Here is an 11949-nt window from a genome sequence, read left to right on the forward strand (position 1 = left end):
TGATATTATGTGCCTGCCTATACTCTTATCTCTCTCCATATGGTTTGGGTTGGGCCTTTGTAATCCAGAAGTAAGTTAGCATACCTGTTCCATGGGAAATGCACTTGAGTTTTACTTCTTTATATTTAGAATTTTGCTTCTTTTCTAGTGTTTGTATCTTTGAAACTAACAAGCACACTGGAAATATTCTCCTCTCTTTAGTATTTAACTATTGCTGAAGCATTTTGTATGACCATAAGATTTCTTAGTGATAGTTAATTTTAATTCAGTCTTTCTTTGTGGTAACCTTGCAATATATAACCTGAATAGGACTCTGACTGGAATTTTTTTTATGAGCTGTAAATTCCAGGGAATGAAGACTAATAAACCAGTGAATTTTGTGTCAGAAGTAATAATAATTTATTTGTATTCTCCTCTTTTATATGTTCTTTTTATTATTTTTCTATCAGGTGATTCTTTTCTAGAACACTGGCATTATTATTATGATATATTTTAATCCTATACTCTTGACTACTCTTTCCATTAAGTCTTTTTAAATTCCGATCTATGGAGGGAGGAGAAGCTTTTGCTTCTATTTTTGAACATTCTCTGGGGTAACAATTTGGCTTGAAATTTAGCAAGTCCATGCGTTATTAAACTTAAAAATCTACCTTATTTTATGAGGCTCTTGTATTTTTTCTCTTGAGCTAATAACAGGCTTCAACAGAACTCTTCAGAGTAGTAAATAATTGCATTATTTCAGATTGACATTGTTTGCTGGTTTGTTGCTATTTTTAGCATCTACTGAGGAGAGAGACTTAGCAAACGTTGGGAAATTATTGTAGACATGTCTACATGTTACAAAACACTAGTGATATCAGTTCTGAGTGAAAATCAAGTAAAAACATATTTTATTCCTTTCTTTTTCCTTACATGCTTCTTTCCAACCTCCTTTTGCCACTTATACATCCAGCATTTTATGGAAAGTTGGCCACAAAAGAAGTATAGCATGCTGAAAATGTTTAATTCACACTGCAACCTAAAGGCCTGAATGTGTAGAGATCTCATTTTAAATGCTATCTGCAGAAGTGCTGACCCTCGTCACAAAGTCCTTTACTCTCATGCTTTAGGAGAAAAGAACTAAGTGTCCAGTTTGTTTTAAAATTAGTTTTATGGGATAATTAATTTATTTTTTGCATCTTTATTAAGATATAACATTGCATAAGTTTAAGTTGTACAGAGTGATGATTTGATACGTATTGCAAAATGATTACCACAATAAGGTTAGTTAAAACCTCCAACACCTCACATAGATGCCATTTTTTTGGTACGTGTGGTGAAATTTTTAAGATCTACACTCCTAGCAACTTCCAAATGTACGATACAGTATTGTCAACCATAGTCACCATTCTGTACATTAGATCCTCAGAACTTACTCATCTAATCACAGAAGGTTATACCTTTTGACCATATTTACCTATTTCCCCATCTACTCCCCACCAGTAACCACGATCCTACCTTCTGTTTCTATGAATTTAGGTTTTTTAATATTCCACATATGAGATCATACAGTGTTTGTCTTTCCTTGTCCGACTTACTTCACTTAGCATAATGCCCTCAAGTTTCACTCACGATACAAATGGTAGGATTTCCTTTTTTTTTTTTAAATTTATTAATTTTTTTGAGAAAGATTAGCCCTGAGTTGACATCTGCCACCAATCCTCCTCTTTTTGCTGAGGAAGACTGGCCCTGAGCTAACATCTGTGCCCATCTTCCTCTACTTGTTTATATGGGGGACGCCTGCCACAGCATGGCTTGACAAGCGCTGCGTGCGTAGGTCTACACCGGGGATCCGAGCCAGTGAACCCCGGGCCGCCAAAGTAGAACGTGTGAACTTATCCGCTGCACCACCCGGCCGGTCCTAGGATTTCCTTCTTTATATGACTGAATAATATTGCATTGCATGTATACACACCACGCTTTCTTTATGTATTCATCCACTGATGGACACTTAGCTTGCTTCCATGTCTCAGTTATTATAAATAATGATGCAACAAACATGGGGTGCAGATGTCTTTTTGAGAAGGAGATTTAATTTCCTTTGGATATATACCTAGAAGTGGGAATGCTGGATCATATGGTAGTTCTATTTTAAATTTTTTGAGGAAGTTCCATACTGCTCAGCAAAAGAAATGATCAAAAAAAGAAAAATGAAAAAGCAACCTAGGGAATGGGAGAAAATATTTGCAAATCATATATCTGATATGAGGTTAGTATCCAAAATATATAAGGAACTCATACAACTCAATAGCAAAAAAACAACAGAAAGAAAATCTGATTAAAAAATGGACACAGGACTCAGACATTTTTCCAGAGAAGATATACAAATGGCCAACAGGTACATGAAAAGGTGTTCAATATGGCTAATCATCAGGGAAATGCAAATTTGCAATGCAGTTATCACCTCCCACCTGACAGGATTGCAATTATTAAAAAGACAAGAGATAACAAGTGTTGGCAACAATGTGGAGAAAAGGGAACCCTTGTGCACTCTTGGTGGGAATGTAAATTGGTGCAGCCACTATGGAAAACAATATGGAGCTTCCTCAAAAAATTTAATCTAGTCGCATTCATTTATTTTTATTTTTGTTGTTTGTGCTTTAGGTGTTATATTCATAAAATCCTTGCCAAGACCAATGTCAAGAAACTTTTCTCCTATGTTTCATGTTTATTTGTAATACATTTATTAATGAATTTATTGAGATATGTTTTCTTCTAGGAGTTTTATGATTTCAGGTCTTACATTAAGTCTTCAATCTATTTCAGAAAGTGTGATGCCTTCAACTTTTTCCTTCTTTCTTAAGATTGCTTTAGCTATTCAGAATCTTTTGTGATTCCATATAAAATTTAGGATTTTTTTTTCTGTAAAAAAAATGCTGTTGGAAGTTTTATAGGGATGCATTGAATCTATAGATGGCTTTGAGTAGTATGGAAATTTTAACAAAATTAATTCGTCTAATTCATGAACATGGGATATCTTTCCATTTTTTTCTGTTTTCTTCAATTTCTTTCATGCATGTGTTATAGTTTTCGGTTTACACATCTTCCACCTCCTTGGTTAAATTTATTCCTAAGTATTTTATTGTTTCTAATGCTATTGTAAATAGGATTTTTTAATTTCTTTTTTCAGATAGTTTGTTGTCAGCGTATATAAACACAGTTGTACCCCATAATTGAGTGGGACTGGAGATTGTGCTCCATGGTTAGATGCAGTCCTTGCTAGGCTACTTGGTTAGATTGGGCTGCAGGCTTTGCTCTGCAATTGTAGGTCATTGACTGGGGGTGAGGCTGCAAACTGTATTCAGCAGTTGGGCAGGGCTGTATGCTGCACTTTGCTGCTGGGTTGGATGGTAGGCTGGACTCCGAGGCTGCTCTTGGTCACTCTTCAGGCTTCATGGTTTTCCAGAGCTAGAGGCTATGCTCAAGTGTCAGGCAGGACTGCTGGTTTGACTCCCCGCCTGGGTGGGCCATAGTATGTGTTCTGTAGATACTCGGGGTCTGGCTATGCTTCCTGGTGGGGCAGGACTGGAGGTTATGCTGAGCAGTTGGATGGGACTGTGAGTTTGTTCCCTTTCCTAGGAGGGCCACAGTGTATACTCCATGGCCAGTACTGCCTGTTGGCTAAGGATCCCATTCAGGCAGGACTGCCAACTGACTTCCCTGGCAAGATGGTGCCACCACTTTGGCTCTACAGATGAGTAGAGCTGCTGGCTTGTATCTCTGCTTAGGTGATGCTACAAGCAGAAATATGGTCCACCAAGATCTGAGTTCTGGTTGCTGTAATCCCTGCCTTCTTTCTCTGTCTCTATCTGATCCCTAGTCATTGACCTCCACAGGTTCCTCCAGTGATCCCCATGAGGTGAGACCCTAGTGAACTTTCCAGGAAGCATTCTGCAATGCTGGGGAATCTGGATGTCACCTTGGGTTCTCTTTTTCCTACTAGAGAAACCAGAAGTCCGGGGGGCCCTCTTGGTGCAATGATGTGGTCTAAGTGGAACCATCTCTCTTTCCCTTCTAACCTGGGTGGTCCTCCTGAATCTCTGTTATTCACGGGGGTACTTAAGCCTCACCTTCGTATTCTGAGATTTTCAGAATGGTGATTATCTATGGATAGTTTCTAGTTGGTCTTCTTGTGAGGGGTACTGAAGTTGAAATGACCTATGTCACCATATGGATGACATCATTCCTCTTTTATTGGATAATTTAAATAGCCTCTTCAAGTAATGCTCAAATCTTCAAGAAAAAAAAGCAAACCTCATTGTCCAAAATTTCTCAGTCTTCTACCTCTCTTCTTTGATGCTCTTTAAGTGTGTGTATGTATGGGTGGGGTGGGGGTGGTGGTGATGTAAAGATTTATGCAAGCTCATGATAAAAAAGGAGAGTCAAGGTCTTCAACCTTTGTTTTCCTGACTCCTTCAATCTCAAGGACAGTGTCTTTTGTCCATTTGCTTACTACTTAACTTGTTGGCTTATCAGTTTTAGAGCTGTAGATTCCGTCTACTTGGGCAGTGCCTGGTGGTACTCACTGGATGACTTAGTGTCTTCTTATCCCCTACACCAGTATAAACCATTTTGAGATCTGGCACATTCGGCCCCATCTGGGTCATTTGCTGTGCTCTTTTCACTAGGGAGGTATCTCTCTGGAAACTCCCCAGTCAACCTCTCCATTCCTTCTGAGCTCAGTCTGTGCTGGTGAGGAGCAGACACTTACTCAATGAGCTAATTCCCAGGGCTGACTATCCTGTAAAATTAAGGTTACTTTGCGGTGGCAGTAGATGAAACATGTATTGGGCAGCCTGCAGGTCAGCTACCTCCCAGAGTCATAAACAGAAAGATTTCCCTCTGCTCCTCTCTCTGACACATCTCACATACCTCATCTCTCTCTGGGTGGGGGCTCCAAGGGGGAAAACAAGAGAAATGATTACTCACTCTCTTCTTTTGCCCTCTTCTGTTCTCTAGTGCTAGGAAAACAGTGGGTTTTTCTTTTCTTTTTGCTTACCCCACATCATATCCCTCTTCAAATACGGATCACTAGAAGAGGAATATTCTCTGTGTTGTAAGAGCACTTTATGGTCTGAGTCATTCATACTTACTTTCTGTTATGATAAATGGAGATGGTTGGTGGAGGAATGAAGAAATTAGAAAATTCTTTTTGGACAGTAATTTTACATGCCAAAGGCTGAATATTATCTTTTTCTTTTACTTTGCATTTCTTCTGTGATAGAATCCAATCTGCTCTCAAGCAGATGGATGTCAACCAATTGTCTAGAAAATACAAAAGGACAAAAGAGAAAAATTACATTAAAACTTTCTTTGGTGTTACTTCTCTGATGGAAGAAATAGGTATGGGCATTGTATTCAGGGAGCTTAACGTCTGTCTACTCCTGAGTTAGACAGAATAGTTGCTTTATTGACTGAAGTTTTCACTTTTAAACCAGCTTGGAAAATTTGGGTAAACAATATAGAATTTGGATTTTTTTTTCCTCAAGGAAAATGTTTTAATTCTTAAATTGCTATAGAGGAACAAGAACATTTCCATTATAATTTTACAATGGTACTCAAGATTTTCTTTTTCTTTCTATTCATTATAAAATAGAGATTACTATAGAAAAGTGTTTATGTGTAATATGCAACCATTACTGCTTTTTCCTTGACTTGCCTAGCTCCAGACAAGAGGTTTGACTGTGGCTTTTACTTTGCAAGCTCTGTAGAATCTCTATGTGAGCCCTTCTACTCTGCATTGTCTTCGTGCTAAGCTCTTCCACACCACACCAGTGACTAGCGGCGTGGGAATGCTATAGGAGTAGGAACGGCCTCTGAAAGTCATTGCAGAACTGATCTTATAGGAGATGGATTGTCTTTGTATGCTACAATAAATCCCAATGCCTAGACTAATCTGTATTAAGAGATGAATAAGAAAAGTACCATTTGATCCTTGCAATTCATGTAGAAAAATAATTTTGCTTATTTTTTACATCTAGGATAGTGATTGACACATGGTAGATATTCAGTAAATACCAGTCATTGCCATTTTCACTGATTTTTACACTTGATAATTATTTATCACTTCACATTAGGAGATAATTAAATACTAACTAGTTACTAGAGGCCTGAAATATCTAGTGAATTTCCCATTTTGTACTCTATATTATTTTCCAAACTTGTTGGGAAAGGTCTCAGTAAAAATCTTTTTTTCTACAAAAAAAAGTGTTTTGATAGAGCCAAAGATAGGGATATATTGAGTGATATGAGTATTACCTCAAGATTATTCTTCAGAGCTTTCAATTTTTATTTATTTTATCTTTGCAATATAATAAAGAGAGAGTGTAGCGACTTTCTTTTTCATTCTCTACTCACAACCTTTTATTATTTGACTTCAGAATTATTAAACATCGCGACATAAATACCTCTCTTGAAAGTTACCAATGACTCTTAATAAAGCCGATTGCCTCTTCCAAGTCTCCGCCTTTCCTGCTCTTCTCCAGCCTGTGACAAGGTGGACCGTCTTCTTTCTATTACTTGCACTTTCCAGTATTACATAGTTCTTTATGACTCTCTTCTATGGCTTTTTCACTGAGTAGGCTTGATATGCTTCTGCACTACATTCGCGCTCTGACCATTAGTAATGTAGGTATTTTAAAAGATTTCTTCTGCAATTTAGTTTTTAAATTATTTTTTTCATTTTTGTAGTAGCCAATTTCCAAAGATATACTCCTGCCCTAGTGAACCACACTTCCCAGTACTCACACACTTCTTGTTTCTATGCTGGGCCTTTGCCTTGCTGTAACCAATAGAATGTGGCAGAAGAGATACTGGGTAAATTGTGAGTCTAGGTCAGATGTAGCCTTATAGCTTCCATGTTGGGCTCTTGGAACACTCTTGCTTAAAGCCTTGATCTAGTGTCTGAGGTGCCCACTACCATGAAATGTCTATGACTGAGAGGCCACTTATAGGTGCTCTGGATGACGGTTCCAGCTGAGTTCCGCTTTCCAGCCATCCCCATCAATGTGGAGGAGTGAAGCCATTTTGATTCTTACAGATAAGTTCATCTGCCAGCCGAATACTGTTCTATGGATGCCTTGTGGAGCAGAAGTATGGCACAGCTAAGCCTTGCCTGAATTCCTGACCCACAAAATCATAAGATAGTAAAATGGTTGTTATTTTAAGTCAGTAAATTTTAGAGTATTCTGTTAAGCAGCAGTTTCAACCAATTCCATTACTTTATGATCACCTCTATAAGGTTGAAATGCAGAGCCAGATGTGTCCTTTTTCCTGACCTCTATTGTAGTTTGACTTTAAATTCACTTTTGGTCTATTTCTCTATTTCTGTACCAATGTCACATTACTTTAACTATAAAAGCTTTATAATATGTTTTATTTTAACACTTGGTAAGTGAAACCTTCTCATTTTTTCCTTCAGTTTTCTAGCCATTATTGAAAAATTCATATGAAAATTTAATAGATGATAAGGGCATCATCTCAAATCACTGGAGAAATTATTTTGAAAGGAACTGAATAGTCGTTTGGGAAAAGATACCTTGCATTATTCTGAATAAAATCCTAATGATTCTGAAATATGGAAAATGAAACTATCCAAAGTACTAGAAGAAAACATGGATGAATTTCTAGATATAGGGAAAGTTTTCTTATCCATTACTCAAAATCAAGATGTAATTAAAGAAAATATTGATAAATTGATTGAATGATGGCAAAAAAAACCCCACCCCAACAACCTCATGAGAAATAATGTGAAAAGACAAATGAAAAATTTGGAGAAAATATTTGTAACATATACCACAGACAAAGGGTCATCTCTCTAATTATGTACAGGACTCTTAAAAATCAATTAAAAAAGAAAAAAAAACCCGAATAAAAACTCAATAGAGAGTAGACAAAAGACATGAACAAACATTTCACAGAAAAAGATATAAAATGACTCAAATATACAAAAGATGTTCAACTTTACTCATAAGATAAATTAAAATTAACGAATATACTGCAATACCATTGCTCACCAATAAGACTGACAAAATTCCCAAAGCTTGCCTCTTGGTAGAACTTTGACGAAAAAACCATTTTTATGCATTGCTGGTGGAGTGCAAACTGTTTCAACCCCTGTGCCAGTGAGCAGTTCATTACCTCTCATCTCCAAATCCTCCTGCATTGCCCTACTTATGATACTGGAGCTGGATCTTGTGAACACTTCTCCTTTTGCCAAGTAGCATTATGTTAAGCTTCGCAAGTAGTAAGCTTCTAATCACCTATTACCAGTGGAAGGACACTGTAGGAGGGAGGAGATTCTTTATATGCTTCCATTGTGTTTTCTTTTCTAATTGCTTCTGCAGTGTTTGGGACACTCAGTGGATGTGGGACACTCAGTGGAGCTCACCCCACACAGTTTCAGTAGCAACTACTCAGGCAGGTTCCAGGTGAGTTCCACAGGTGTGCTAGCTGGTTTCCCAGAAATTTCAACATCCTTCCAGTGACATAATTCCTGGTGGCCTTCTAGCAACTATCCCTTTCAGTTTCCCAGCTAGTTCAACAGGAAGTGTCTCCTCCCATCCGCAGTCAGCTTTCAACCAAGTTTCGTCTGCACCCCAGTGAGTGGCTGAAGCAGCGCAGCAAACTTCTCTGCTACCCAACGGGAAATGCCCACTCCCTCTCCAGTGAGATCTAAATCTCAGCTTTTTCATGAGGGTGGGGGTCTCTCTAAAACCTTTTCTTCCTTTGGTACTTTGCTTCAGCTTCAGGAATCGTAGTTATTCCATGTAACTGATATTCTTATATATTCCTTAGAGTTTTCTTTACCCTTTAGTAGCCAATCATCTGTCACTCTAATCACCTATTACCAGTTAATAATTCTTTATATTAATCTTTCTGTGCTTAAATTACTGTGGTTTCTGTCTCCTGCCCGGACTGTGACTGACACAACCCCTAATGAGGACAATTAGGGAATATCTAGCAAAACCACATATATATTTAGCATTTGACCTTGCAGCTCGGCTTCTATGATTGTACCAAACAGCCTCTATATGAAGATGTTACGGCACTGTTTTTAACAGGTGAATTTTAGAAGCATTGTCTATGCTCACCTATAGGAAACTGACAAAATAAGAAGACGCTGAAGGGTTTGACAGGGCTTCCACTGATCAAACTTGCGATGTTATAAGCACCCTTCCTCGCCCCCCACCAAATAATTGTATTAATGGATTATAGCCCATTGACACATAAAATAACCCTTGAATCCATAGTTAAAATGATAAAATATAAATGGTAGGAGCATTCTTTACAAAAGATTATCAATTAAGAATTGCTGTTTTTAAACAACTAATGAATGTAAAAATTGATTCAGGCAAAGATCGTTAATGGTTGCTAAACACATTTTGTAAAAGGTTGTTGGGGACACAATATTCATATAGTTTTGAAGTATCACTCCACAGATTATTTATTAAATACAAAGGGGAAAAAGTACCACTAAAATGGAGATATAAGGCAGACATTTCCTAAACCAAGTGACCAAACTCAGCATTATTAGAAATCAAACAAACTGATATTATGGGACTTATTATGTGATATTATGTAAAACTATGGAAAATACACAACTTCGCTAATGCAATATTCTTGCCACAATCTACTCATGCAGAACCTGAATCTACTTATGCGGAAACAATCAGACATGTCCAGATTGTGGACTATCCTATATGACAAGTGTTATGGGTTCTCCAAAAAATATCAATGGCTCGAAAGACAAAAAAAAAATGGTGTGTGTATTTGTGTGTGTGTGGTGAGGTAAGAGTTGTGGAGAATTCTTCTAGAATAAAGGACGACAAAAGATATAATAAGTAAATATACTTGGAACTTTTATTGATATATCCCATGGTTTTTGTGGCATAACAACCAAGAACAAAATCCCAGTGGCATACAGTGATGAGCATGTATTTTGCTCCTGGGTTTGTGGGTCAGCTGGGCAGCGCTGCTCCATGTATGGTTATTTGAGAGTACTGGCTGAAGGTACAGTTCCTATACTAGGGAAGCTTTTTTCATGGCAATGATAGAAACACACAGGCAAGCACATTTCAAGGCCCTGCTTACTTCAGATCTTCTAACCATTCACCGGTTCCAGAAAGTCACATGGCTAGGGCCAAGTGCAAAAGAGGAGTGAGTGAATAGTTTTGAATACTTATTTAAGCTACCAAAATTGGATCCTGGATCAAAATTAAAAATAGTTGCAATAGGCTTTATGGGATAATTAAATTTAAATAAGGACCATATAGAAGATAGTATTTTGTGTGAAAGTTATATTTTCTGGGTGTGATACAGATATTGTGGTTACTTAGAAGAATGTCTTAATTCATAGGAGATACATCTTGAAGCTTGGAAGAGGGAAGTGTCGCTATGGCTAAAACTTACTTTCAAATAGTTCAGCAGCGTCAACAAAAATATGTATGTGTCTATCTTTCTGTCTCCCAGCATCTTCAATTTATGGGTCTCATTTTGACAAACTACATGCTGCTAATTCCTGAGATAATCCTTGCACTTGCTATTTCACTATGTTTCCAGTCACTTCAGCAGCCTGATCTATTGAGTAAGAAAAAAATATATTACAACCAACTTGAGGAGACTCAGTAATTTAAGGAAGAGGCACAAAGTGAACAATCAGAAATGTTGCCTTGCACTGATGGAAAATTAATCAAATGTACATGATACAATGTGAATAAAAAAGAAATGAAAGAAAAAAGTAGAGTTTTTATGGAAGTTGATGAGCTGATTCTGAAATTTCTGTGAAAAGTCTAAAGGCTGAGAATAGCCAAGACAATTTTGAAAAAGAAAAAGAGGACTTGACTCATCAAGTCCCAAATTTGTAGTAATTAAGATGCTGGAATATAGTCTCTACTGGCATATAACTCATGGAACTGAGTAAAGAACAGTGAAATAGACCCACACATGTATAAAAATTGGATATATAAAAGAGGTTGAACTGTAAGTCAGAGGGAGGAACAGACTATACAACAAATTATGCTGAGAAAATTGGTTATCTAGACAGGAAAAATAAAGTTTAAAGGGCTTCCCTACTGCACACCACACAGAAAAATAAATTTCAAGTAGATTAAAGACATAAATATAAAAAGCAAAATTTAAAACCCTTAGCAGAAAATATAGGACGAAATGTTTATGATCTTGAATCAGAGAGAGATTTCTGAACAAACTCAAAACCTGCAAATCAAAAATGGTAAGAGTAATAAGGTCAATTATAGTTAAAATTTCTTTGCCTCAAGTGAGACCATTAAAAAATGAACGGACAAGCCACACTCTGGGAGAAGATATTTGCAGGGTTTAACCTACTAATTGGTACCCAGAACATTGCAAGAACTCTACACTTCAATAAAAGAAAGAGAAACAACTAAATGGAAAATAGGCAAAAGCTATGAAGATGCAGTTCACGGCTAATGAGGTAAAGGTAAAAAGGGAAAGGCAAATTAGCAACACAGTGAGATATCGTTTTATGTTCTTCATTTTTGTAAAAATTTTGAAAATCTGATTTCATCGGTTAATATTGTCTAAGATGTAGAGTAATTAGAACTCTTAATAGGGAGAGGATAGGCAACCTCTACAGGCTCTGAAGGCTTAGAAGAGCCAGGGAGCCGAAATCTTCAGGGGCTTCCATCCAGATGTGCCCATCCCATATATCAAGATCCCAATTTTCTGTGACCAGGACTTGACATAACAGACCTGCTTCAGTTTAGCATTCAATCATTTTTGAAAGTCTGTAACTCCAAATACTGAATCCTAGCTTTGGTCTGTAGCTTTTTCTGCTCTTCCATGATAAGAGATAAGGGCCTCTTAGTAAGCTACGCATCAGGCCCTCTAACCTTCATAGTTTTCAGTTAGTTGTTAATGACCCGCAGCTTT

The sequence above is a fragment of the Equus caballus genome, chromosome 1 (genome assembly GCF_041296265.1).
Source record: "Equus caballus isolate H_3958 breed thoroughbred chromosome 1, TB-T2T, whole genome shotgun sequence".
In the NCBI taxonomy this organism is placed as follows: Eukaryota; Metazoa; Chordata; class Mammalia; order Perissodactyla; family Equidae; genus Equus; species Equus caballus.